Genomic DNA, 27,778 nt, shown 5'->3' with positions numbered 1-27,778 from the left:
ACAAATGTGAATCTTCTCCTTTCGATGTGTGAACTTTTGCCCTTTGAGGATGGTTTACTATGTGACCCGTCTCTCGTGTGCATGCATAGGTGTGAGGGGAGCTACACATTCATCGAGGATGAATCCAGGCTCAAGTGTACGACTACACCAACCGCGAGGGAATCTTGTAAGTGGAGAAGAAAGAAGACGGAGCTGCGGAAGTCTACAGTGGTCGGGTGACTCGAAGCCTCCGGACGCCGAACACACTACAACATCTGGACGAACGATTCCCTCTGGATGTCCGACACCTCCCATCAACCGGACAACTGACCTCCTCCAAATATACGATGATGGTTCGACCAAGCCAAATCATCGGACGTCCGATAGGATCCGGACATCCGGACCCTCCCGAGTCATCGGATGACCGACATCCTCCGAACATTCAGAACTGCCTGTGTGGAGCTACGACCTTTGGCCTTGTATGTCTCTCCCACTTACCCCTTCGTCCCTAAGACTATATATACTCTTCTGCCACCTCCTTTCTTTGTTTAGCAACTATTTAGCTCATAGATTAGTTAAAGAGTACTCGTTCCAGAACATCTCACAACGGGATGATGCCTCCATGAGACAAGACCCCTTAGTGGATGGCAAGGCCCCTTTGAGGGAAGATCTATCACGTATTTCAACTCATCTTCTCCCTTCAGTATTTGGGATGAACTTTACCATGTATCTTTGTTTCCCTTCGTTGTTCATGTACATTTGTGGGTCTTGTGTGTCGTGATTCTAGTGGATTGGTGATTGGACTTGTTCTTGAGTGTCTCCTCTTGTGATGTCCCCCCACACTTCCCCGTGTTCTTTGTGTTCTTGAGGTTTCACCCTCCAATTTGTGAAATATCGATGCCTAGGGGTTGAACCCTGTTTCACCTAAGCATGGTAGACTATGATATATTGACTACTTTAGTTTCTCCATCAGTTTGAAGGTGACATGTAGTACTAATAAACACTTTAGTCCCCAACTAAGCCCAAAAACATCTCCAAAAGTGGATAATAATTTTAGCATCACAATATGAAACAATTGTATTTCACACACCATGCAAGGAAATACTTTCATGAGAGAACAAAACTGCAACATTATCCGCATCATCACTTTTATGACATGGTATAAAGTGTGCCATTTTTGAAAATCTATCCACCACAACAAATATGCTATCCCTCCCCTTCTTTTCTCGAGGTACACCTAAAACAAAGTCCATAGATAAGAAACACTAGGAAAAGGCAAATGCATATATTGGCCATGAGGAGTGAGTCGTGACTTAGCTTTTTGATATGTAGTGCACCGAGCAATAAAATGCTCAACATCTAGTCTCATCTTTGGCCAAAAGAAATGTGTAGACAATAGTCCTCCGTCTCCTTCACAACAAAGTGTACCGTTCATCCTGATCCATGCACCTCCTGCAACAACAAAATACGAAAAGATCTAGACGGAATACGTATCCATCATTTATGACAAACTTGTTCCATGATGTCTGTTGGGGATATTATCTGCCATGTGACCCGCCCTAGTTGGGCCGGGTCACCAAGTGGACGACTCATACTTTGGCGGTTCAAGCTTTGGCCCAGAAGGCCCAGGATCTGGATGGCGGTTCAAGATCTACATGGTGGATAAGTCATCACGGAGTCCTCCAGTCTTGGAAGGCACGGCGATTTAGAGATTAAAGGAATCACGACTTGTGTGATGGCAAGGAATCTTGTAAACCCTAGGGCCTCGACGTGTATATAAACGCGAGTCCCTGGAGAGGAGAGGGTAGGGTAGAAATCATCGAGAGCTAGGTCATGCGAGTTACGTCCTCCTTGTAATCGAAACATCATCAATACAACACAAAGCAGGACGTTGGCTTTTACCTCCTCACGAGGGGCCGAACCTGGGTAAATCTGAGTCCCGCTTCTGCTCAACCCCTTTAAGTAGCCACCAAGGTGCGATGGCTCCATCTTTAAGTACTTTCACTAGGACATCTGCCTTGAGAAAACCACGACAGTTGGTTCCCACCGTGGGGCCTACGGACGGTGGAGTTGAGTTCTCGAAGGGAGACCTACCAGGGTCAGGGAGCTACGCGGCTGGGCTCATGACCCGGAGCCGCCGCGGAAAGTACTACGTTGACAACTCGCTGTGGGGACCCGAGGCCGATTCGATCAAATCCGGCTACAAAGTCCCCTTCGGCAAGGTCAACATCTTCATCGGCATGGTCGGAGCACCCATGCCTGAGCCGAACATCATCACCGACACCGTCGAGCCGGCCAGGTATGTCTGTCCCGTCGCGCCACAAAGGCTGACGCGCCCAACTTTCGTCGGCTTCACGCAGGGATCTGATGAGCCAGAGCGGTTGGCGACTCGGAAGGCCACACCAGTCAATTCTGACGACGAGTCATCCATGGGCGACACAGATTCGATCCAGTCCCTGCATGAAGGCCGCCTCGGAGATCTGACGCTGGTGATGGATCCCGAAGTCCTCGACCGGACCCGTCGTCAGATCGCCATATACATGGCGGGGGCAACACAGTCCAAGCAAAACCTGCAGGCAACAACGAGGCCGGTGGCCCATCCAAAAGCCGAGCTATGGTCCTGGTGGACCTGTTGGCGGAGATAACGAGGCTCATGGCAACCCCTTTGACGGCAGAAAACCAGGAAACGATCAACGCCGAGTTGGCAAAGTTGCGAGATGAGATGGCGAAGGCCAAGCGAGATGCAGAGGCAGAAGCCGCCAGGATTGCGACCCAGCAAGCTTAGATCACCGCGGAGACGACCCTCTTAAACACCGCGAACTGGCGACTTGAAAGACAACAGCGCGCGTCCGACGCTGTCCATCACAGCAGGCAGCAGGGGCGTTTACCCCCTGATCTGAACCCTACCCGCCTTTTCGACACTCTGCGTACCCCCTGGACAGGAACCGTTCCAGGGGGAGGGCCGGCTCAGCCACCAAACCCACCGCCTCAGCCAGTTGATGATCGCGTTCCCCATTTCCAGACGCCTCAGGGCCACTTTTCCAACCCCATGGACAACGTGCTCGCAACGACTCGCCACTTGGAGTCCTTTCCAATTTATGGAAACACCCCGGCTGAAATAGAAGCAAGAAACGCCATTGAGATGTTGAAAACGGCGGTGGTCCAGAATGCGCAATTCTCACACAGCCTGGACCGGCTGCACTCCATCCCCCACGCGAGTCTCACCAGAAGCCGCCCGGAGGATCCGCTCGCCGTAACCAGTGGACCACGGCACCTACCTCAGGGTAACCCGCCCGACCATCGGGACCCTCCCGCCCGCAACACCGTTGGTGCGACAGGCCAGGATCATCAAGGCCACATCGAAACCCACCCAGCTTCACTCAACGGAGGCGGCAGACACGTCGGGGTGCCGTGTTTGGCCCTTGGCCTGCGCAATGAGCGAATGCTGAAGGACTTCAAAGGACCAAGGAAGGTGCCCAACTACACCCCGGATCTTCAGCCGGCATCGTGGGATGAGAGTTATGAACTCGCAATGGACATGCTCGACGTGAGTGAAGCGGTCTGTGCGAGGTACTTCACAATGATGCTCGAAGGAACGGCGCGCACTTGGTTGAAAAACCTGCCACCCAACTCCATCCAGACTTGGGCTGAACTGAAGGAGCGTTTCATCAAAAACGTTCCGGGAACTTGCAAACGCCCAATGACGATCGTCGACTTACAACATTGCATTCAGCGGCCTAACGAGTCGGCTCCTCATTGGACGCGGATGGTGGCAGAAATCATTACCTCGTCGGACGGCATCATTGCGGACCAGGCCGTGCTGATTCTGGAGCAAGACTGCCACTACGAGCCCCTGGTACAGAAGCTGGGGCGACTCAAGCGCAAGGTGCAAGAGATGGGTGAATTGATGGATACCCTCACTCGGTACGCCTAAGCGGACGATACCAAAGATCCAGGAGAGGACGGTAGGAAGGCCAACCCGCCAAGGAAAGGTGAGTCATTCAAGAATCACTACCAGTTTCAAGGAGGCGCCCACCATAATCATGGTGGAAATGGCAAGAGAAGGCAGCGGGAAGGACCCACGGACTTCGTCGCCAATACCAACGCTAAAAATGGCAACCAGCGCCAGAAGAAGAGGGGTTATAGTGGCAAGAAGCCGCGCAATTATAACGAGATACTTAAGGGCCCCTGCCCTCATCACGCCACGGTGGAAAAACCGGCGACCCTCAATTGGGAAGACTGCTACGTGATGCAGGAATTTCGGGCAGAGGAACTCAAGAAAAGCCAAGCCGGCGACCAGAGCGAACGGCAGGAATAGTTCGGTGCGCCTAATCAACGTCAGAACCCGTTTGGCGGCTTTCCCGAACCAGGACCCCAGGGCGGCTCGCAACCAAGCAGTGGACAATACCCTGTGCATCACCAGCAGCGGTATAACCCGCCCGAAGTGTTTCAGCAGCCACCCCCGTAAGGGGATCCCCAGGGGCAAGATGATAATGGCGGATTCCGCAGCAATCCCAAGCAATTAAATAACGGACAATACCATGTATTCACAACCAGTGCCTGTAAGCGAGACAAGAAGGTGAAGCACAGGATGTATAGCGTGTCCGAGCCGGCGCTCCCCAGGTACCTCCATTGGTCTGAGCAAACTATCTCTTGGAGTAGCGAGGACCACCCGCCCAGAATCGACAACCCTGCGACTTCGTATTGGTCGTGGACCCCAAGTCGGCGGATATACCCTTTCAAAGGTTCTTATGGATGGTGGCAGCAGCATCAACATATTATATTTCGACACCTATCGAAGGATGAATCTCTTGGAGAAGGACCTAATGCCGTCAACCACGATTTTCTATGGTATCGTTCCGGGTAAGTCGTCTTACCCAATTGGGTGAGTCAAACTTAACATGGCTTGTGGTACAACATCCAATTACAAGAGCGAGTCACTTATATTTGAGGTGGTCAAGCTGAAGAGCCCTTATCATGCATTGTTCGGGCGGCCGACTTACGCCCGGTTCATGGCTCGCCCCTGCTATGTCTACCTTAAACTCAAGATGCCTGGCCCTAAGGGACCCATCACAGTCGATGGTGACAGGAGGATAGCAAAGGAGTGTGAGGAAGGAGATGCGGCTTACGCAGAAATCACTTGCGCCTCGGAAGAGCTCAAGTATCACCAAGTCAATGTTGACCCAGCGGATATGTCGCCTCTCAAGAAGCCAACAACTGATGCTGAGCCGCTCCTCAAGTTTAAGCCGACGGATGACACTAAGATGGTGGACTTCACTCCTGCCGACTCGTCCAAGCAGTTCACTATCGAGGTGGGTCTGGATCCCAAATAGGAAAGCCCGTTCATCGAATTCATCCGTGAGAATCGGGACATCTTCACATGAAAACCTTCTGACATGTCTGGTGTACCGAGAGAATTCGCTGAGCACCATCTTAATATTGAACCTAAAGCACAGACGATTGAGCAATATCTTCGCAGATTTAATGAGGAGCGACGCAAGGCGATCGGAGAAGAAGTCGCCCGTCTTTTGGCCGCCGGATTCATCGTTGAGGTCTTCCACCCTAAATGGTTGGCTAACCCGGTCCTGGTGGTCAAGAAGAACGGCACTTTTCGCATGTGCATCGACTACATCGACCTCAACAGAGCTTGCCCAAAATATCCTTTCGCCCTTCCCCGCATTGATCAAATCATTGACTCGGTTGCGGGATGCGAGCCTTTGTGTTTCTTGGACTCCTACTCCGGATATCACCAGATCAAGATGGCTGTGGAAGATCAGCAGAAGGCGGCCTTAATAACCCCGTTTGGGGCTTTTTGCTATGTATCCATGCCGTTTGGGCTCAAGAGCGCTGGGGCGACTTACCAGCGTTGTATCCAAAACTGTCTCCGCGGCCAAATCAGACGCAACGTCCATGCTTACGTTGATGACATCATGGTTAAATCCCGCAAGGAGACGCTCTTGGAGGATCTCAACTAAACCTTTGACAATCTGCGTGTGTATCAGATGAAACTTAATCCCACCAAATGTGTCTTTGGTGTTCCTGCAGGAAAGCTTTTGGGTTTTCTGGTGTCAGAACGCAGCATTGAGGCCAACCCGGACAAAATTGAAGCAATCACCTGGCTTGGGAAACCAGCGAATATTAATCAAGTTCAACGCATGCCGGGTCGTATTGTGGCCTTGAGTCGCTTTATAAGAAAGCTGATCAGTTTGTTTGGATGGACGAGGCCAACGAAGCTTTTGAAGACCTGAAGCAGCAACTGGTCAACCCGCCGGTTCTGGCCACCCCGACTGAAAAGGAGCCTATGCTTTTGTACATCGCGGCGAATACCAAGGCAGTGAGCGTGGCAGTGGTTGTTCAACGGAAGGAAGAAGGAAAGGAATACCCGGTACAGTGCCCGGTGTATTTTATCAGCGAGTTTCTAACCCTCTCCAAACAACGTTATCCACATTGGCAGAAGTTGGTTTATGGGGTGTTTATGGCGAGTCGGAAGATAAAACATTATTTCCAAGAACATCCTATCACGGTGGTTAGCTCCGCTCCTCTTGGGGATATCATCCAGAACCGAGAAGCAACGGGACGAATCGCCAAGTGGGAAATTGAGCTCGGACCACACCACGTGCGGTATACGCCTCGCACGGCTATCAAGTCCCACGCATTGGTCGACTTCATTAATGATCGGACCGAGTTGCAGATTCCCGAAGACAGGCCTGATCTCATGTACTGGACCATTTACTTTGACGGGTCTAGGCAATTGGAGGGCTCGGGGGCTGGCGCGGTGTTGATTTCACCACAGGGAGACAAGTCCCATTATGTTCTCTGACTCATGTTCCCGTGTACCAATAACACTGCGGAGTATGAAGCCATGCTTCATGGTTTGCGACTCACCAAGGAGATGAACTTCATACGCGTCAGGTGCTTGGGCGATTCCGATCTCGTGGCACAACAAGCTTCAGGTACATGGGATTCCCGGGACCCCCTGATGGCGGCTTACAGAAGTGTCGTGTCTGATGTGGTGGGTCATTTCCATGGTTATCAAGTCGATCATATCGACCGGCGACTCAACGAAGCAGCTGATGCCCTTTCGCGTCTCGGCTCGCAACGTAAGCCGGTTCCTCCTAATGTCTTTCTGGATATTCTGCATAATCCTTCTATGAGGTTGCCTTCAGAAGAGGAATTGGCGATACCAGATCCGGAGTATTAGTTTGTGGCGGCTCTACGTGTTACGCCGGATTAGGTTCTTCCTTACTTGGCGTACCTCACACGAGGCGAGTTACCTTCGGATGAGGTGTTCGCCCGTCAAATCGTTCGTCGGAGCAAATCCATGGTCGTCATCAACGGCGAGTTATACAAGCCAAGTACTTCTGGGGTATTTCAAAGATGCGTTTCTTCTGATGAAGGTTGCATAATTCTCAACGAAATCCATGCAGGAGATTGTGGGCATCACGCGGGGTCACGTTCCCTTTTTCCAAGGCGTTCCGACATGGGTTCTTTTGGTTGATGGCTCATGCGGATGCATAAGAGATAGTTCGTTGATGTGATGGCTATCAACGTTTGGGACAACAGGTTCATGTGCCGACTCAAGAATTAAGGATGATCCCCATCACTTGGCCTTTTGCGGTCTGGGGGTTAGATATGGTTGGTCCCTTTAAGATGTCATCCGATAAAAAGACTCATCTACTGGTCGCGGTCGATAAATTCACCAAGTCGGTCGAAGCAGAGCCTGTTGGCAGCTGTGACGCATAAACGGCCGTGAAGTTCTTGAAAAAGTTGATATTTCGGTTTGGATACCCACACAACATTATCACTGATAACGGTACCAACTTATCACAGGGGGAGATGCGGGAGTTTTGCAACCGGGAGCATCTCCGGCTTGATGTGTGTGTGGTTGCTCATCCACAATCTAATGGGTAGGCAGAACGGGCGAATCAGGAAGTGTTGCGGGGAATCAAACCCTGACTTATGGTTCCCTTGGAACGCACCCCAGGGTGTTGGGTTGAGGACTTTCCTTCGGTATTATGGAGCATTCGAACCACCCCGAATCGTTCTACGGGTTTTACTCTTTTCTTCTTGGTGTACGCAGCAGAAGCCGTTCTTCCCAGTGACATTAGGCATGACTCGCCCCGAGTCGCCGCTTATGTGGAGCAGGATAATGAGTTGGGATGTCAAGATTCTTTGGATGCTTTGGACGAAGCACGCGATTTGGCTGCCTCCCGATCAGCTATCTATCAGCTAGGCTTGCGGCATTATCATAGCCGCCGGGTCAAGAGCCGAGCTTTTCAGGAGGGCGACTTAGTGCTCCGGTTGATCCAAGATCGCACTGGCATGCATAAGTTGTCACCGCCATGGGAAGGACCGTTTGTCGTTAGCAAAAATCTTCGCAACGACTCATACTATTTGGTTGATCTTCGGCCTAATCGGCCAACCACGGAGGATGAGTCAACTCGCTCCTGGAACATAGCCCATCTGCGGCCTCACTACACTTGAGCTATTGGCTCCCCTTTTTCTTTTCTCTCCCATCTTTGGAAATTGTAAGTCCTTTGTATATATAAAGCAATAAAGTCGATACCCACGAATGTTGGGTTTTCCTGCCACTTCATCTTCTTGAAAGCATGGATCTTTATTGTTCCTCAACAAGTCGCCCAAGCATGGACGCTATCAATACGAGAGAGCATAAGTCGACATGCTGCACTTAGTACAACACTTGGTATCGATAAGACAAAGAGGATCAAGTCGCTACAAGCGCACGATTCAAACATGGGCGCGTTATACGATTCTGAGGATTAGACCAGCTTACTTGGGGGCTATCAGCTCCCAAGTCGTTTTGTGGTAAGAGCGTATACGCTTCTACAATCCTATGACCAGTCTTTCCCCTAATCATAGGTCACTTGGGGGCTTCCTCTCACTGAGATCAGCCTAACTACCCATTTGGCTAGCGAAAAATTACCGCACTACAAATGGTTATACTGGACTGTGTGTTGGCCAAATCACCATATGGACCCATGAACTCTTGGCGAGTCAATCCACTATTTGGACCCTGAACTCACCTTGGTTAAAACATGCATGGTACTGGCTAGTGGCCCACATGGAAAATAGAGAAACCATTGGTTCATTGAACCTGCTTCACCGAAGCTTGACTCGCGCCTGATCAGCCGGTCTAAATACTTGAGATTTTTTTATACAAAAAGTCTCCTTTGGGTAGCACTTGAGTTTTTCTAACTCGTGCTATCATTTCATGACTTGAACGAGCCAAAGAAATTCTTACTATCACCTTCCTGGCACTGCCAGAAGGTTTCATAGATTTATGAGACTCGCCGTGTCTCATTGAGCCGGTTTTCTTCATACAAATTCGCCAATATACCTTTAGTCGGTTATTATTTATCATCATCCATTACTCATTGAGATGGTTTGATATATGCTTTTGCTAGCCAAACAGGTTGGTAATCGAATCTTTATTGACATGGTGGGTCAAGCATCATGGCACCCCAAGGACGGCACAAGGTGTTTTCAAAGGTCACAGAAGAGTTCCACAACAAACATAAGCAAAGGATTGTTTTCTATAATGACCTATTACATGGCTCAGATGGCCAAATCAGTAGGGTCTATTCTGCTGGTGCCTCCGGGTCAACTTGCCTCGAGCTCTAGTCGACTTCAATTTGTAAATCGCCCAGTACCCAATTACAATTGGATAAAACGGTAAATTCGTCTTCATCGTTCAAGAATGCCGAGAGATACGACTCCAAATCAAAAGGGTTCTTAGGCGGACGATGAGTTAAGCTGGTTGTCACAAATGCAGGCGGGATTACTTTCTTGTTCTTGTCATCATAAGCGGCTTGGTACTTTGATAAATCAAAGCTTGCTGCTAGCTGAGTCGCCGTCGAGCGTGATTCCTTGACGACACGATGATAATCATCTTGAGTAAACTCTGACTCGTCATCCTTGAGTTGTGGGAAGCCTGTTGCTACCTCTTCGGTCTTCAGTTCTGGAGCATACGCCAAACACCGACTCAAGGTAGTTAGTGCACCCTTCCGGGCGGCTGATCGGGTTAGCTCACCGATCTGAGGCGGAAGGGTGGATAAGCAGCCAAGCCTCTTTTTGATTGATGTGATTGGTTCCTTGGTGCCCAACACTGCCTTCATGGTCAGCATGCTCCCAGTATATAGCTGCTCAGTCAGTGTGTAAATCGCCTTTAATTTCAAGATGAAGTCGTCCTGAAGGTTGGTGGCCCTCGGGCCTGCGTGAGAAAGACTATGATGGTCAATACTTTGTTTTTCACACTAATTTTTCATTGAGAGATACGAAACCAGGAATTCCTTCTTACCAAAGATGGCATGCGTCATGCTCGAAATATGTTTCTTTAAACCGGCCAGCTCTTGTTGCACGTCTCCCAGTTTTGTTTCAGCGGTTTCAGCTCGCCTTAGCACGGTGGCTTGATCAGCTTGAGATTTCTTGTTGGCGGCTTTTAGCTTTTCCATATCAGCTAAGATCTCCTCGTATTTTTCTTCTGTTTGAGCCCGCGCGTCTTGCTGGTCAGCTAAACTTTTCTTTAAGTCGCCCAACGTCGACTCGGCTTGGGCCATAGATTCTTGTCAACATATTTTGGAGGGAGAAGTCTCAGAATTGTTGCAAGCAACATCCCTGACACTTGGGGGCTAATGTATAATCTTTTAACAAAAAAATTATACCACGAGCATGACCCGACTCATCTTTCAATAGATGACCCGGCCCTTGGGGGTTACAGGTTGAAGTTTTTTTCTAAATCAAGACCCGACTCATCTTTCAAAAGATGACCCGACCCTTGGGGGTTACAGGTCGAAGATTTTTTCTAAATCAAGACCCGGATCATCTTTCAAACGATGACCCGGCCCTTGGGGGTTACAGGCTGAAGGTTTTTTCTAAGACAAGACTCGGCTCATCTTTCGAAAGATGACCCGGCCCTTGGGGGTTACAGGTCGAAGATTTTCTAATGCAAGACCCGACTCATCTTTAAATAAGATGACCCGGCCCTTGGGGGCTAATGAGGAGGTTATGCATTAAGGCATACCTCATGTTTATTCTTCATCATATGGAGCAGGTTCTTCTCTATTTCATAACTTGTTTCTAGGGGACTTTCGAAGCCAGAGCAGAGTTCATCAAACTCAAGTTTTTGATATTGAGGAAGTTTGGCCTTGGAGATCTCATGCCTGGTGGAAGGATGGGACGATATTGATACATGCTTCGATAAGATTACCGAAGCCGGCTTAGAGAAGCTAGTACCAGTAATGACCACAGCATCAGGATCTTCAGCCGCCTTCAACAGAGTTGGCGGGTTGGTCGTTTGCATGCCTTCCTTGGGAGAACTTGGAAGGTCAATCCGGTCATCAGGTATATCTTTTGCCGGGTCAACATGAGCCGGTGCTGGGTCTTCTTTAAGCTCTGGAGCAGAAGGAGTGGTACTTGAGCCGCCGGTTTTCCTCTTCTTCGCTTGCGCTATAGAGAAAAAGAGGGTCATGTTTAAAGCAAGCATCATTATCATCTGGAAAGACATAAATATTATAAGGACTTACCCTTGTACGTAAATCATTGGCGGAAGGGCCGACATCACTGAGTCGCCCGATGAAGGGGGAGAAGTCTGCAAGAGTAATATCTCAAAATATGAGCGAGTTACAAGTGTGATCCAAAAGAAAATGAAGGTAGAAATTGATAGAGGGTACCTCATTTCGCTGTTTCTTGGTAGGGGTTTTTGCTGGTAACCGGGACATCAAATCCCCTGAGTGGCTTCGAGTTTTCCGAAGGGAAGTGTGTTGCGCCTTCTTCAAGAGGAAATTAGGGTCCAGACAAGCATTCGGGTGAGACATGGGAACTTTCCTACAAACTCGCCTGGCCGGCTTAGGCGAAGGAGAAGTTGAGTCGGAAGAAATGGAAATTACCTCTACGGCGTCATCCTGGCTTTCGTTATCATCATTCTATACATGGAAATGCAGAGATATAAGCACAAATTAGAGTAAAAGGGCGTCAAGACAAAGAGTATAAAACTTTACCTCTGAAGATGCTTCGCCGACTTGGGATTCGTCCACATCAGACGATTCAGCGACATCGGCTTGGGTTTTGCCCTTGGACTTCTTTTTGGCAGGCGGTTTGGTTTGCTTCTTCGGCCTTCGTGACCAGAATCGGTCGCCCTTCTGAGGTGGAATTGTCATTATGCAAGTCAGAATCCGGGTAAGTCAGAAAGATTGAACCAAGAGCGGGTCAAATTATTTACCTTAGGAGCCGGGTTAATCTTGCAAAATGGCCTAAGCCCTATTTTGCTACACTTGACCAAAGACTCGCCGGTTTGCTTCTTGATGATGCTCACAATGTCTTCCTCTGTGAGTGCTGTGTGGAAGTAGCATTGAAGATGGTTCAAAGTACCATCAAACTCGCACATCACGCCGTCTCGGCGACTTAAGGGAAGGATGCGCCATTCCACCCAGCAGCGGATCAGATCAACTCTAGTAAGACCATTGTTTGTTAAAGATCGTAACTCGGATAGCACTGGAATGAAATCCGATTCATCTTCTTCGGTGAGCTTGTCAGGAAGTTTGAAGTTTGTGGGCAGACGCTCCTTCCTGTAGCCTAGGAGTTTGTTCTCACCCAGAGGAGAAGTGTCCCGGCAATAAAACCAACACTCGGCCCAACCTTTGGGGTGGCTAGGCATGGCGAGTGATGGGAATGGACTATCCTTGCATCGTTGAACATTAACCCCTCCAAGTTCTAAGCTAGGGCCATTGGAGAACTTGGTCTGGCGATTCAGGTGGATGAAGTACCAAAACAAAGTGACCGACGGTTCCATTTGTAGGTAAGCTTCACAGAATACCTGGAATTGGCACATGTTGCTGATCGAGTTGGGGCCAAGGTCTTGGAGGCGGACGTTCATGAAAAACATAGAATCTCCAAGGAACTTTGACCCTGGCGGCTTAAACCCTCGTTCGAGGTGGTCAGCAAAAACAACTATTTCCCCTTCGACCGCGTTGGGAATTTCGTCGCCTAGTCCAGATCGCCATCCAATGACTCCCTTCGGGTCAAGGTTCCCTGACTTTACGCACTCATAGAGGAAGGTGTCGTCAATTTTGGTCGGGAGCCAGTCGGCCTTAAAGTCGGTACCCATAGCTACAAAGGAAAAGGTCATGGGTAAGTTAACCCGCCAAAATGCTTGTCGAGTGGCTGAGAGAATTTATTAACTCGCCAACAAGGGACCAGGTTCGGGCACGAGGGCGATTTAGGAATTTCCCATTACTCACAGGAGGTATCTCAGGGCATCAAAAACATGCAAAAAAATGAGGAAGTATGAATCTACAAAACGTCTTCTACAGAGCGAGCAATGCAATGTGGATCTACGAGCAAGGTAAAATAACGGAGAAAGCCTGGATGAGATGAAACAGGTCACAGTTGAAAGCAACTACGGCAGGGGTGATTTAACCAAAGCCCTCTTTGTTCTCTAAACCGAAATTAAATGGATTGGAGATGCAGTCGATACTAATACGCTAAGCTACCATTTTGAATCGAATGGCAAACGCTGAGGAATTCGAGGAGTTCTAGGGCACAACGAGTGGTGAACGTTGAAAAGCTCGGATCTGTTCGTAATGGCGGAGGACTAACCTATTGAACGACGTCCGGAGATGGTTGTACAAACCCGCGGTGGAGATGGTGTTCCCGTTTAGCTCGACGATGCGAAGGACGCAGTGGTCGGCGGCGGAGCCCCTCAGACGAAGCGGGAGACCCTCGGGCGGCAATGGAGCTCGTCGGGCGGCGGCGGAGTTCCTTGCATGGCGACGAGGGAGAAGAAGAAACAGAAGACGAGTGGGAAAAGATTCCCTCCACCCCTGTTCCCGAGCCTATTTAATAGGTCAGGTGCGGGGATCCAGGCGCCTCGCGCGGGAACCGGAGGGGGCAAAGTAAAGATTCGCACTTATGGCGCCAAGATTTTTGGGATATTTGTGCCAAGAGATCGGTTGGGGATTGCGTCATCATTTTCTGGAATTAAAGGGATAAGGTGATGTCATCGGAAACGGTTCGGCAACTTGGGTATTTCCATGGTGGATGGCAGCTTAAGCGTATGATTCACAGAAAAGGTGGAATTAGTCGTTCCTAAACTAGGTAAAAGTTTATTGGCATGAGCAGGTTCAAGTCAATCTGGGGCCTAATGTTGGGGATGTTATCTCCCATGTGACCCGCCCTAGTTGGGCCGGGTCACCAAGTAGGTGACTCATACTTTGGCGGTTCAAGCTTTGGCCCAGAAGGCCCAGGAGCTGGATGGCGGTTCAAGATCTACATGGAGGTTAAGTCATCAGGGAGTCCTCCAGTCTTGGAAGGCACGACGATTTAGAGATTAAAGGAATCACGACTTGTGTTATGGCAAGGACTCTTGTAAACCCTACGGCCTCAACCTGTATATAAAGGCAAGTCCCTGGAGAGGAGAGGGTAGGTTAGAAATCATCGAGAGCTACGCCAGGCGAGTTACGCCCTCCTTGTAATCGAAACATCATCAATACAACACAAAGCAGGACGTAGGCTTTTACCTCCTCACGAGGGGCCGAACCTGGGTAAATCTGAGTCCCGCTTCCGCCTAACTCCTTTGAGTCGCCACCAAGGTGCGATGGCTCCATCATTAAGTCCTTACACTAGGACATCTTCCGTGAGAAAACCACGACAATGTCCCTTCTTCACAATTCTGCAGCAAATCTATAAAGTCAGCTTCATGCACATATTTATCGTTGATGGTCTCCAAACTAAATAATATGAAGTCAGGTTGTGAATCAATAGTATAACATAGAGACAACGCATGATCAATAACATTGTCTTTTCCATTTTTGGTTTTAATGACATAAGGGAGAGATTGAGTGAATTCAACCAATTATGCATGTCTATGGTTCAATTTTTCTTGACTCTTCATATGTTTCAAAGATTCATGATCACAATGTATCACAAATTCTTTGGGTTATAAATAATGTTGCCGTGTTTCCAAAGTCCGAAAAAGAGCATATAATTCGTTATCATAAGTAGAATAATCCAGACCAGGCCCACTCAGTTTTTCAAAAAAGTATGCAAGAGGTTTACTATCTAGTAATCAGACTTCTCATAATCCAATTCGACTAGCATCACATTCAAGCTCGAAAGTTTTATTAAAGGCTTCTTCTTGTGCGGTACCACAAGAAAAAGGCACATCCTTATTTTTAACCTCATTGAGAGGTGCACCAATGGTGCTGAAATCTCTCACGAAACGCCAATAGAAACTAGTGATGCCGAGAAAACTCCTCACTTCTTGCACTCTTTTAGGCTGCGGCCAACTCTCAATAGCTTTAGTCTAGGATTTATTAACTTCAATTCCCCGGGAGTAACAACATAGCCAAGAAAAGATAGTCGGTCGATGCAAAAGGTGGACTTCCTGAGGTTACCAAACAAACGTGCATCACAAACATCAATGAAGGAACACGTAAATGTTCTAAGTGTTCCTCCAAGGATGTACTATAAATCAGTGTATCATAAAAATAGACTACCACAAATCATCCAATGAAAGCACATAAAACCTCATTTATTAATATCATGAAATTACTAGGTGCATTAGTTAACCCAAAAGGCATGACTAACGAGTCATATAATTCAGAGTTAGTTTTAAATGTTGTTTTCCATTCATCTCCCAATTTCACCCAAATTTGATGGTATCCACTATGCAAATCAACTATCGAGAAAATTGTAGAGACACTTAATCCATTAAGCATATCATATATCCTAGGAATTAAGTCGACCTGATATTATCAATGCCTCCACAATCAACACAAATACGCGATGTACAATCCTTTTTTGGCACTGGAATAGTGGGAACAACACAAGGACTAAGGTATTCATGTATATAACCATTGTCGAGATGCTCCTCTAATTGACCGATAATCTCCTTCTCTCCTCTAGATTGGTAAGGCATGGTGCATGGTCGGGAAGCGATGCAACATGAATTAAGTCAACCTGATATTCAATCCCTCTAATAGGTGGTAATCCTAATGGCACATCTTGTGGAAACACGTCAAGGAACTCCTGTAAAAGGATAGTGACAGATTGAGGCAAACGGGGATGCATGTCCTAGAATGAAAATAATACTTTTTCGCACACAAATGCATAGCAAACAGATCTAGTAAAATCCAGATCAGTAATATAAGACTTAGTAGCAAGTAAACAACCACTCTTTTATTTTATTGCAGATGCAACACTAGATGAAGGTCTATTAGTCTTATTGTGTTCCTCCAATTCCTTTGCCACAATCTGATTTTCAATCTTATTTAGGTCCTATTTTTATATACTAGCTCTACCAAAGTCACCTTTGATAATATGTGTTGTAGACATAGGAAGCAAAGTTATATTTTGATCCTTATGAACAATATTATACTGATTTGTCCTACTATGCTTGCATGGGTACCACATCATAATCAACATAATCAGAATATGTTGCAATGCTAAAATGCACATGAACAGTACACAATACCTGAACCTTGCTACTGTTGTTGAGCCATTGGATGTAACAAGGATGAGGATTTGTTCTCGTGGTGAGAGGCAACTTCTCCACCATCTCCATGGTAACCAAGTTGTTGCACCTCACTCCATCAACGATGACGCGAACATAACGTTCCTTCATAACTCCCTTTGTATGGAACAAATTGTGCCGCTGATTTTGTTAAGCATGTGTTACCTGCACACTCAAACCACATTCAGCAACTAAACTTTCATACCGGTCGGCATAGTCAACAGCCATGTATTTTTTATCTTATTTAGTTTCATGTACACCTTGTTCTTCACTTTTAGTAGGAGCGAGAGTATGCTCATCATAATGACAAGCAGAGTCATCCACCATCCTCGGTAAAAATCATCACATGCTTGGATGGGCATAGTGACCTCCACCCTGGCAATGACGACATATAACCTCATGTATTCACTATCACTACAGGAATTTTTTGCTTTCCCGTCCACCATATCAGACGGCAAAGGACCATGCCATGGACGGGACAAACAATTATCGTCCGCTGGGTCACGACAAAATTTTGGCACTAAAAGTCATTGTAATGACTTCCTTTGCCCTCTGCTGGGTGGCTGTGGACGACAAAGATCTTTGTCGTTGGTCTATCTAAAGTAGCAAACGACAAAGGTGCTAGAAGGCATTGGATACCTGTGAGCCCCATTAGGTGGCTAACGACAGTCGACGCCATCCGCCATCTGACGTCACCACTAGTTCCACCACACAACTACCTGTCATGTCCTTTGCCGTCTGCCTGAGTGGTCCTTTGCCATCTGCCGTGGTGGTGCTTTGCCATCTACCTTAGAGGCCCTTTGTCGTTTGCCTTACTCTAGCTGACGACAAAGTGACCATATGGGTCATACCTGCTACTCCTATGTTGCACAGGTAGATGCCAAATGACACCTTTGTCATCAGCTCGCAGACGACAAAGGCCTTTGCTGTCGGTTGGATGATAGCAAAATGACTGTATTGCCACTTTTTTGTTTGTTTTCAGTTATTTTCCTGCATTTCCAGAATACATCTATGATATATATAATTTCAAACGTCATATATAGTTTCAAACATCATATAAGAAGCATATGGCATGTATCCAACATCACCATGAAAATATTGAGAAAGACAACAAATAGGCTAGCTTCAAATTGTTCATTCGTATATAGATATAGTGTCAAACATCACACTTTTCATCCACAGAAATCGAAAAAAACAATAGCAATCCATCAATGCCAGCTTGCATGAAGTGAATAAAATCTGCAAAATGAGAATAAGAAACTTACAAGAAGAAGAACGACAAAACTAGATGAAGAAGAAGAAAACTAGAAGAACAAGAAGAACAAGACTAGAAGAAGAATAAGAAGAAGAAGAAAAAGAAGATGAACAAGAAGAAGAAGAAGAAGAAAGAGAACGAAAATAATAAGTAGAAGGAAAGAAGAATCTCATCCTCCTTCTTATAATCTATCATTTTCTTCTCTTTCCTCTTATATTCTTTCCTTTTATTTTTATGCCATTTTGAGCTTATTATGTCATTTTGGAGGAAAACAAGCTAAGTATATGACATTTGTGAGCTTACCAAGGTTATTATGCCATTTTTGACATAATGAAGCTAATTATATCATAAACGAACTAAATAAGTTCATTATTTCATTTCAGAGGATACTTAGCTAAGTATGTATTTCTTGCGGAAAAGCAGCTAAGTATGTGGCATAATAGGGCTAACTAGCATGTATGATGCTAACTATGCATTTGCTAAGCAGAACACTAGAGAAAGCTTACCGTCGTCGTCATCGCGGATGCAAAGCACCGGGGCTACTCGGGGGGGGGGGGGGGGGTCACGTGGAGAAGGTTGCCCTGGAGAAGGGTTGTGCGATGCGGCTCGGGAGTTATTCTTCATCGAAGATCATTTGTAATGTCTTGTTAGCATGATGACACTAAAATTTTAATACTAGTAACTAATGACCATTCAAATGTAACTCACTATTCCAACCACATAAATGACTCGCACCAACGAAGGTGTCTGACCGATATTCTCGCACATCGAGTATACATTTAATTTTGACGAATCAGTCATATTTGTTAGTAATGAAACAAACATTACCTGCATGACTTGGCTATACGAAAAAGTAACTTATCACAAGGAGCTTGTACATGGCCCAGTTAGGCACCTCATTTTGTGCCCTCTCCTCCTCCAACAACCGAACCGTCTTCTCGTCTGCGGACCGAGCCATCTTCGGCGCCACCCGATCCCTATTTTGTAGAAGCTCCTGAAGAGCAGCCTGGGTTGTCGCTCTATCTCTTTGAAGAGCAGCTTGCAGCACTACTCCTCGTTAGCGTTGTAATCATTGATGGCCACACACACAATGTAATGGAGGAAAGTTTTCGGAGTCCATATAACTAACCATGATGGCCAGATCGACTTGAAGTGGATGAGGCATTATCTCAGGACAGGAGCTCGTTTGGCGTGCCTTGATCTTCATGAGACTGAGAGGGCAATGTATCAGAACATATCTAATGGCTATCGATCCATGGAGCCTCCCGCCACTAGATATCATCACCAGCTCTGGATTCAAAGGTTACTGGCTCGGGTTAGAGTCCTCCCCTTTACTCGCCTTCACCACCTCCACGTAACACACGAGCTTGTGGTGCTAGGAGATGTTGGTGAACTTCTCTGGATGATCGAGGTCAGACTTAGAGAATTCCCTGGCCTTCTTCTAGAAGGCAGTGTGAGCCATGGCATAGAGGTCGTATACCGCTGGCAACTTTGTGTTATTGTGATGCGCCTAATAGAGATCAACAAAGTACTAGTAATGGGCCCAATCTAGCATGAAGCATGAATTGCATGAATCATGAAGCAAACCAGATACCCAGTTCTGCCAAACTGAAATAGTTTGTGTTGCCCTGTTGGTGTGACACAATAACGATTTGGGTACACCGGTCCATAGCATTGTCGTGGATGGCTCGCCATTGGCCTATGCACCACTCATACACCAATGTCTCCCAACAATCCATCTTATCCACACACCATCTCGGGTGCACCCATAAGTTAGTTAAGTGAAATTTAAGCGCTACGCCGATGAATATAATCAAGGAAAGTTAGTACAAGGCCTTAAGAATAGGTAATTACCTTCATGTACTTATACTTGCTCAGAAACTTTTCGTGGAACGATGACTTATCCTTCTTAATACTATGCGATGCATAGTAGTTTCGAACAGCCTTCACCCGAGCATCGTGGTGGAAATTCTATAATAGGGCTAACTAGCATGTACGAAGCTAAGTTTGAATTTGTTTAGCTAAACACTAGAGAAGTGTTACCGTCGTCCTCATCACGTTTGTGAAGCACTGGGGTTGCTCGGGGCGGTGTCACCTCGAGAAGGTTGCCCTGGAGAAGGGTTGTGCGATGTGGCTCTGGAGTTAATCTACCCCAAAGACCATTTGCAATGTCTCGTTAGCATGATGACACTAAAATGTTAATACTAGTAACTACTGACCATTCAAATGTAACTCACCGTTTCAACCGCAGAAAAGACTGGCACAGTCAAAGGGGTCTCACTGGTATTCTCACGCATAGACTATACATTTGGTTTTAAAGAGTTAGTCATATTAGTTAGTAATGAAACTAACATTCCATGCATGACTTGGCTAATACAAAAAAGAAACATACCACAAGGAGCTCGTACATGACCCAGTTAGCCGCCTCATTCCGCCCCTCTCCTCCTCCAACAACTGAACCTTCTTATGTTGTATGGCCGAGTCGTCTCCCCGCCACCCAATCCCTCTTCTGCAGAAGATCCTGAAGAGCAGCCTGGGTTGTCGCTCTCTCTCTCTTTGAAGAGAAACCTACAACACTACTCCTTGTTAGCATTGTAATCATTGATGGCCACACACACTATGCAATGGAATAATGTTTTCTGAGTCCATATAACTAACCTCGATGGCGAGATCGACTGGTCGTGGACGAGGCATTATCTCAGGACAGGAGCTTGTTTGGCGAGCCTTGATCTCCAGGAGAGTGACAAGACGACGTGTCAGCCCATCTCCAATGGCTATCGAGCCATGGTATCCTCCTGCCACCAGATATCATCACCATCTCTGGATCCAAAGTTTGTTGGCTCGGATTAAAGTCCTCCTCTCTACTCGTCTTCCCCACCGGCCTCCTTGTAACTCATGAGCTTGTGGTGGGAGGATATGTTGGTGACGTTCTCTGGATGATCGAGGTCAGACTCAGAGGATTCCTTGGCCTTCTTGTAGCAGGTAGTATGGGCCATGGCATAGAAGTCGTACACCTCTAGCACCTCCGTGTTATCGTGATGCGCCTAAAATAGATCAACAAAGTATTAGTAATGGGCCCAAGCTAGAATGAAGAATGAATTGCATGAATGATGAAGAAAACCACATACCCAGTTCCGCCCAAACTAAAATAGTTCGTGTTGCCTTGTTTGTGTGGCACAACAACCATGTGGGCATGCCTGTCCTTAGCATTGTCGTGGATGGCTCACCATTGGCCTATGCACCACTTATCCACCAATGCCTCCCAACAAATCATATTATACCCACACCATCTCGGGTGCACCTATAAGTTAGTAAAGAGAAATTTGAGCGCTATGCCAACAAATCAAAACAATGAAACTAAGTACAAGGCTTTAAGAATAGGTAATTACCTTCATGTACTTATCCTTGCTCGGAAACTTTTCGCGGCACGATGACTTGTCCTTCTTAATACTACGCGATACATAGTAGTTTCGAACAGCGTGCACCCGACCATAATGGTGTAAGTTCTGTAATAGGGCGAACTAGCACGTACGAAACTAAATATGCATTTGTTAAGCATAGCACTACAGAAAACTTACCGTCATCCTCATCGCGGATGTGAAGAACCGGGGTTGCTCGGGGCGGTTTCACCTGGAGAATGTTGCCCGGGAGAAGGGTTGTGAGATGCGGCTCGGGAGTTATTCTGCACCAAAGATTATTTGCAATGTCTCGTTATCATGATAATGCTAGTAACTAATGACCATTCAAATGTAAATCACTATTTCAATCGTGGAAATGACTAGCACCAGCAAAGGGGTCTGATCGGTATTGTCGCACATAGACTATACATTTGATTTTGACGAGTCAGTCATATTAGTTAGTAATGAAACGGACATTACACGCACGACTTGGCTAATACGAAAAATAAGCTTACCACTAGGAGCTCGTACATGCCCCAGTTAGCCGCCTCATTCCATGGCCTCTCCTCCTCCAACAACTGAACCGTCTTCTCCTCTGCGGCACGAGCCGTCTCCGTCACCACCCGATCCCTCTGCTGCAGAAGCTCGTGAAGAGCAGTCTGGGTTGTCGCTCTCTATCTTTGAAGAGCAGACTACAACACTACTGATCATTAGCATTGTAATCATTGATGGACAAACATAGAATGTAATTGAATAAAGATTTCTGAGTCCGTCTAACTAACCTTGATAGCGAGATGGACTGGCCGTGTACGAGGCATTATCTCTGGACAAGACATCATTTGGTGCGCCTTGATCTCCCGGAGTGTGAGAGGACAACGTATCTACCCATCTCCAAGGGCTATCAAGCCATGGTATCCTCCCGCAAATAGATATCATCACGAGCTCTTGATCCACAGGTTGGTTGCTCGGGTTAAAGTCCTCCCCTTTACTCACCTTCTCCGCCTCCTTGTACCTCACAAGCTTGTGGTGGGAGGAGATGTTGGTGAACTTCTCTAGATGATCAAAGTTAGACTCAGAGAATTCCTTGACCTTTTTGTAGGAGGTAGTATGGGCCATGGATAGAGGTTGTACACCTTTGGCACCTCCGTGTTATTGTGATGCGCCTAAAAGAGATCAGCAAAGTATTAGTAAAGGGCCCAAGTTAGCATGAAGAATGAATTGCATGAATCATGAAGCAAACCACATACCCAGTTCTGCCCAAACTAAAATAGTTGGTGCTGCCTTGTTGGTGTGGCAAAACAACTATTTGTGCTCACTAGTCCTTAGCATTGTCGTGGAGTGCTTGACATTGGCCTATGCACCACTCATACACCAATGCCTCCCAACAATCCATCTTACCCACACACCTTCTCGGGTGCACCTATAAGTTAGTAAAGGGAAATTTGAGCGTTGCGCCGACGAATCTAATCAAGGGAACTAAGTACAAGGCCTTAAGAATAGGTAATTACCTTCATGTACTTATCCTTGCTCATAAACTTTTGGCGGCACGACGACTTGTCCTTCTTAATACTACGTGATGTGTAGTAGTTTTGAACAGTGTGCACCCGAGCTTCGTGGTGTAAGTTCTGGAATCGGTCCTTGGCCGCCGCCTTCTCGTATCGGTCCTCAAACCTATAGAAGGTGTGCAATCAAACCATAAAATAGTAATTAGTACAATAACTAGCGATATTTTTAATTTTAGATTGTGTAAAATGAGAAATTACCCAAATGTTGTCGATCACCATCTCGGCCCTTGTTTGGCACAAGTGACCCTCGATCATCTCCTTCGGCGAGGCCTGGGCAGCCTTGTAGTGCTCCCAGCTAAATCCTAGTTGAGGAACCTGACCCTCACCGGGGAACCTTCCAAACCCCAGGAAATTTGGCCGGCAAAGTACCCCAAGGATGGTGCTCGACTTGCGGACTCCACGGGGGTGATCCCAACCCCTGCAGTATGACAAGGTCAACGCATTAGATTGTTGGGGAACATCGCATGGGAAACAAAAAATTTCCTACGCGCACTAAGACCTATCATGGTACTGTCCATCTACGAGAGGGGATTTCCGATCTACGTACCCTTGTAGATCGCACAGCAGAAGCATTAAGAAACGCTGTTGATGTAGTGGAACGTCCTCACGTCCCTCGATCCGCCCCGCGAACCATCCCACGAACCGTCCCATGATCTCTCCCACGATCCGCTTCGATCTAGTGCCGAACGGACGACACCTCCGCGTTCAGCACACGTACAGCTAGACGATGATATCGACCTTCTTGATCCAGCAAGAGAGATGGAGAGGTAGATTAGTTCTCCGGCAGCGTGACGGCACTCTGGAGGTTGGTGGTGATCTAATCTCAGGAGGGCTCCGCCCGAGCTCCGCAGAAACGCGATCTAGAGGTAAAACCGTGGAGGTATGTGGTCGGGCTGACGTGGCAAAAGTTGTCTCAAATCAGCCCTAAAAGCCCGCTATATATAGGTGGGAGGGAGGGGAGGAGGCAGCCTCAAAACCTAAAGGTTTGGCCAAAATTGGAGGTGGAGGAGTCCTACTCCAATCCTACTTGGAGTAGGATTCCACCTTCCCACTTGGAAACTCTTTCCACCTTGTGTTTTTTCCTTCTCAAACCATATGGGCCTTAGTGGGAACTTATTCCAGCCCACTAGGGGCTGGTTTATCTCTTCCCATAGCCCATGAGACCCCTTGGGGCGTGACACCCCTCCTGATGGTCCCCGGCACCCCTCCCTGCACTCCTAGTACACTACCGATGAGCCCGAAACTTTTCCGGTAATGCACGAAAACCTTCCGGTAACCAAATGAGGTCATCCCATATATCAATCTTCGTTTCCGGACCAATCCGGAAACCCTCGTGACGTCCGTGATCTCGTCCGGGACCCCGAACAATATTCGGTAACCAACCAGATAACTCAAATACGCATAAAACAACGTCAAACCTTAAGTGTGCAGACCCTGCGGGTTCGAGAACTATGTAGACATGACCCGAGAGACTCCTCAGTCAATATCCAATAGCGGGACCTGGATTCCCATATTGGATCCTACATATTCTATGAAGATCTTATCGTTTGAACCTCAGTGCCAAGGATTCATATAATCTCGTATGTCATTCCCTTTGTCCTTCGTTATGTTACTAGCCTGAGATTCGATCGTCAGTATCCGCATACCTATTTCAATCTCGTCTACCGGCAAGTCTCTTTACTCGTTCCGTAATACAAGATCCCACAACTTACACTAAGTCACATTTCTTGCAAGGCTTGTTTGTGATGTTGTACTACCGAGTGGGCCCCGAGATACCTCTCCGTCATACGGAGTGACAAATCCCAATCTTGATCCATACTAACTCAACGAACACCTTCGGAGATACCTGTAGAGCATCTTTATAGTCACCCAGTTACGTTGCGACATTTGATACACATAAAGCATTCCTCCGGTGTAAGTGAGTTATATGATCTCATGGTCATAGGAACAAATACTTGACACGCAGAAAACAGTAGCAACAAAATAACACGATCAACATGCTACGTCTATTAGTTTGGGTCTAGTCCATCACATGATTCTCCTAATGATGTGATCCCGTTATCAAGTAACAACACTTGCCTATGGCTTGGAAACCTTGACCATCTTTGATCAACGAGCTAGTTAACTAGAGGCTTACTAGGGACAGTGTTTTGCCTATGTATCCACACAAGTATTGTGTTTCCAATCAATACAATTATAGCATGGATAATAAACAATTATCATGAACAAACAAATATAATAATAACTAATTATTATTGCCTCTAGGGCATATTTCCAACAGTCTCCCACTTGCACTAGAGTCAATAATCTAGTTCACATCACCATGTGATTTCAACGAATCCAACACCCATATAGTTCTGGGGTCTGATCACGCCTTGCTTGTGAGAGAGGTTTTAGTCAACGGTTCTGATTCTTTCAGATCCATGTGTTCTTTACAAATCTTTATGTCATCTTATAGATGCTGCTACTACGTGCTATTCGGAAATGCTCCAAATATCTACTCTACTATACGAATCCGTTTGACTACTCATAGTTATTCGGATTAGTGTCAAAGCTTGCATCGATGTAACCCTTTACGATGAACTCTTTTACCACCTCCATAATCGAGAAAAATTCCTTAGTCTATTTAGTTACTAAGGATAACTTTGACCGCTGATCAGTGATTCAGTCCTGGATCACTCTGTGTACCTCTTAACAGACTTGCTGCAAGGCACACATCAGGTGCGGTACTCAGCATGGCATACATTACAGTCTACGGCTAAGGCATAGAAGACGTCCTCCGTCTATTCTCTTTATTCTATCGTGGTCAGGTTTTGAGTCTTACTCAAATTCACATCTTACAACACAGTCAAGAACTCCTTCTTTGCTGATCTATTTCGAATTAATTCAAAAACTTGTCAAGGCATGCATCTTGTTGAAACTTCTATTAAGTGTTTTGATCTATCTCCATAGATCTTGATGCTCAACGTTCAAGTACCTCAATCCAGGTATTCCTTTGAAAAACTCCTTTCAAACAACCTTTTATGCTTCACAGAAATTCTACATTACTTCTGATCAACAATATATCAACCACATATACTTATCAGAAATTCTATACTGCTCCCACTCACTTCTTTGGGAATACAAGTTTCTCATAAACCTTGTACAAACCCAAAATATTTGATCATCTCATCAAAGTGTATATTCCAACTGCGAGATGCTTGCACCAGTCCATTGAAGGATCGCTAGAGCTTGCATACTTGTTAGTATCTTTAGGATCGACAAAACCTTCTGGTTGTATCACATACAATGTTTGCTCAAGGAAACCGTCGAGGAAACATTGTTTTGACATCCTATGTGCAATATTTCAAAAATAATGCAACAACTACTAACATAATTCTAATGGACTTTTAGCATCGCTACGAGTGAGAAAGTGTCACCATAGTCAACTGTTTGATCATGTCGGAAACATCTTTGCGACAAGTCGAGCTTTTCTTAATAGTGACTTATCACCATCGTCGTCTGTCTTCCTTTTAAAGATCCATCTTTACTCAATAGTCCTACGACGATCATGTAGTTCTTCCAAAGTCTACACTTTGTTTTCATACATGGATCCTCTCTCGGATTTCATGGCCTCCAGCCATTTGTCAGAATCCAGGCCCACCATCGCTTCTCCACAGCTCGTAGGTTCATTATTGTTCAACAACATGACCTCCAAGACAGGGTTACCATACCACTACGTAGTAGTACGCGACCTTGTCGACCTACGAGGTTTGTAGTAACTTGACCCGAAGCTCAATGATCACCATCATCAGCTTCCACTTCAATTGGTGTAGGCGCCAGAGGAACAACTTCTTGTGCCCTGCTACACACTAGTCGAAGTGATGGTTCAATAACCTCATCAAGTTCTATCACCCTCCCACTCAATTATTTTGAGAGAAACCTTTCCTCGAGAAAGGATCCGTTTCCAGAAACAACCACTTTGCTTTCGGATCTGAGATAGGAGATGTACCCAACTATTTTGGATATCCTATGAAGATGCATTTATCCGCTTTGGGTTCGAGCTTATTAGACTGAAACTTTTTCACACAAGTGTCGAAGCCCCAAACTTTCAAGAAACGACAATTTAGATTTCTCTAAACCTCAGTCTATACTTTGTCATCTCAACGGAAATACGCGGTGCCCTATTTAAAGTGAATGCGGTTGTCTCTAAAGCATAACCCATAAACGATAGTGGTAATTCGATAAGAGACATCATAGCATGCACCATACCAAATAGTGCGTGGCTATGACGTTCAGACACATCATCACACTATGATGTTCCAGGTGGCACGAACTACGAAACAATTTCCACATTGTCTTAACTGCGTACCAAAACTCGTAACTCAGATATTCATTTCTATGATCATATCGTAGATAGTTTATCCTCTTGTTACGATGAACTTCACTCCTGAAACAAAATTCAACTTTTCAATATTTCAGACTTTGTGATTCATTAAGTAAATACTCTTGTATCTACTCAAATCGCCATTGAATTAAGAACATAATGGTATCCACTGCGTGCCTCAGCACCCATTGGACTGCATACATCAAAATGTATCACTTCCAACAAGTTACTATCTTGTTTCATCTCAATGAAAATAAGGCCTTGCTCATGTGGTATGATTTCCATGTCACTAGTGATTCAAAATCAAGTGAGTATAAAGATCCATCAGCATGGAGCCTCTTCATGCAATTTATACCAACATGACTCAAGCGGCAGTGCCACAAGTAAGTGGTACTATCATCATTACCTCATATCTTTTGGCACCAATATCATGAACATGTGTAACACTACGATCGAGATTCAGTAAACCATTGAAGGTGATTATTCAAGCAAATAGAGTAACCATTATTCTCTTTAAATGAATAATCGTATTGCAATAAACACGATCCAATCATGTTCATGCTTAACGCAAGCACCAAATAACAATTATTTAGGTTTAACACCAATCCCGATGGTAGAGGGAGCGTGCGATGTTTGATCATATCAACCCTGGAAACACTTCCAACACGTATCGTCACCTCGCCTTTA

This window comes from Hordeum vulgare, chromosome 2H (genome assembly GCF_904849725.1).
Source record: "Hordeum vulgare subsp. vulgare chromosome 2H, MorexV3_pseudomolecules_assembly, whole genome shotgun sequence".
NCBI lineage: Eukaryota > Viridiplantae > Streptophyta > Magnoliopsida > Poales > Poaceae > Hordeum > Hordeum vulgare.
The sequence above is the reverse complement of the archived record's forward strand: the minus strand, read 5'-3'. Positions refer to the sequence as shown.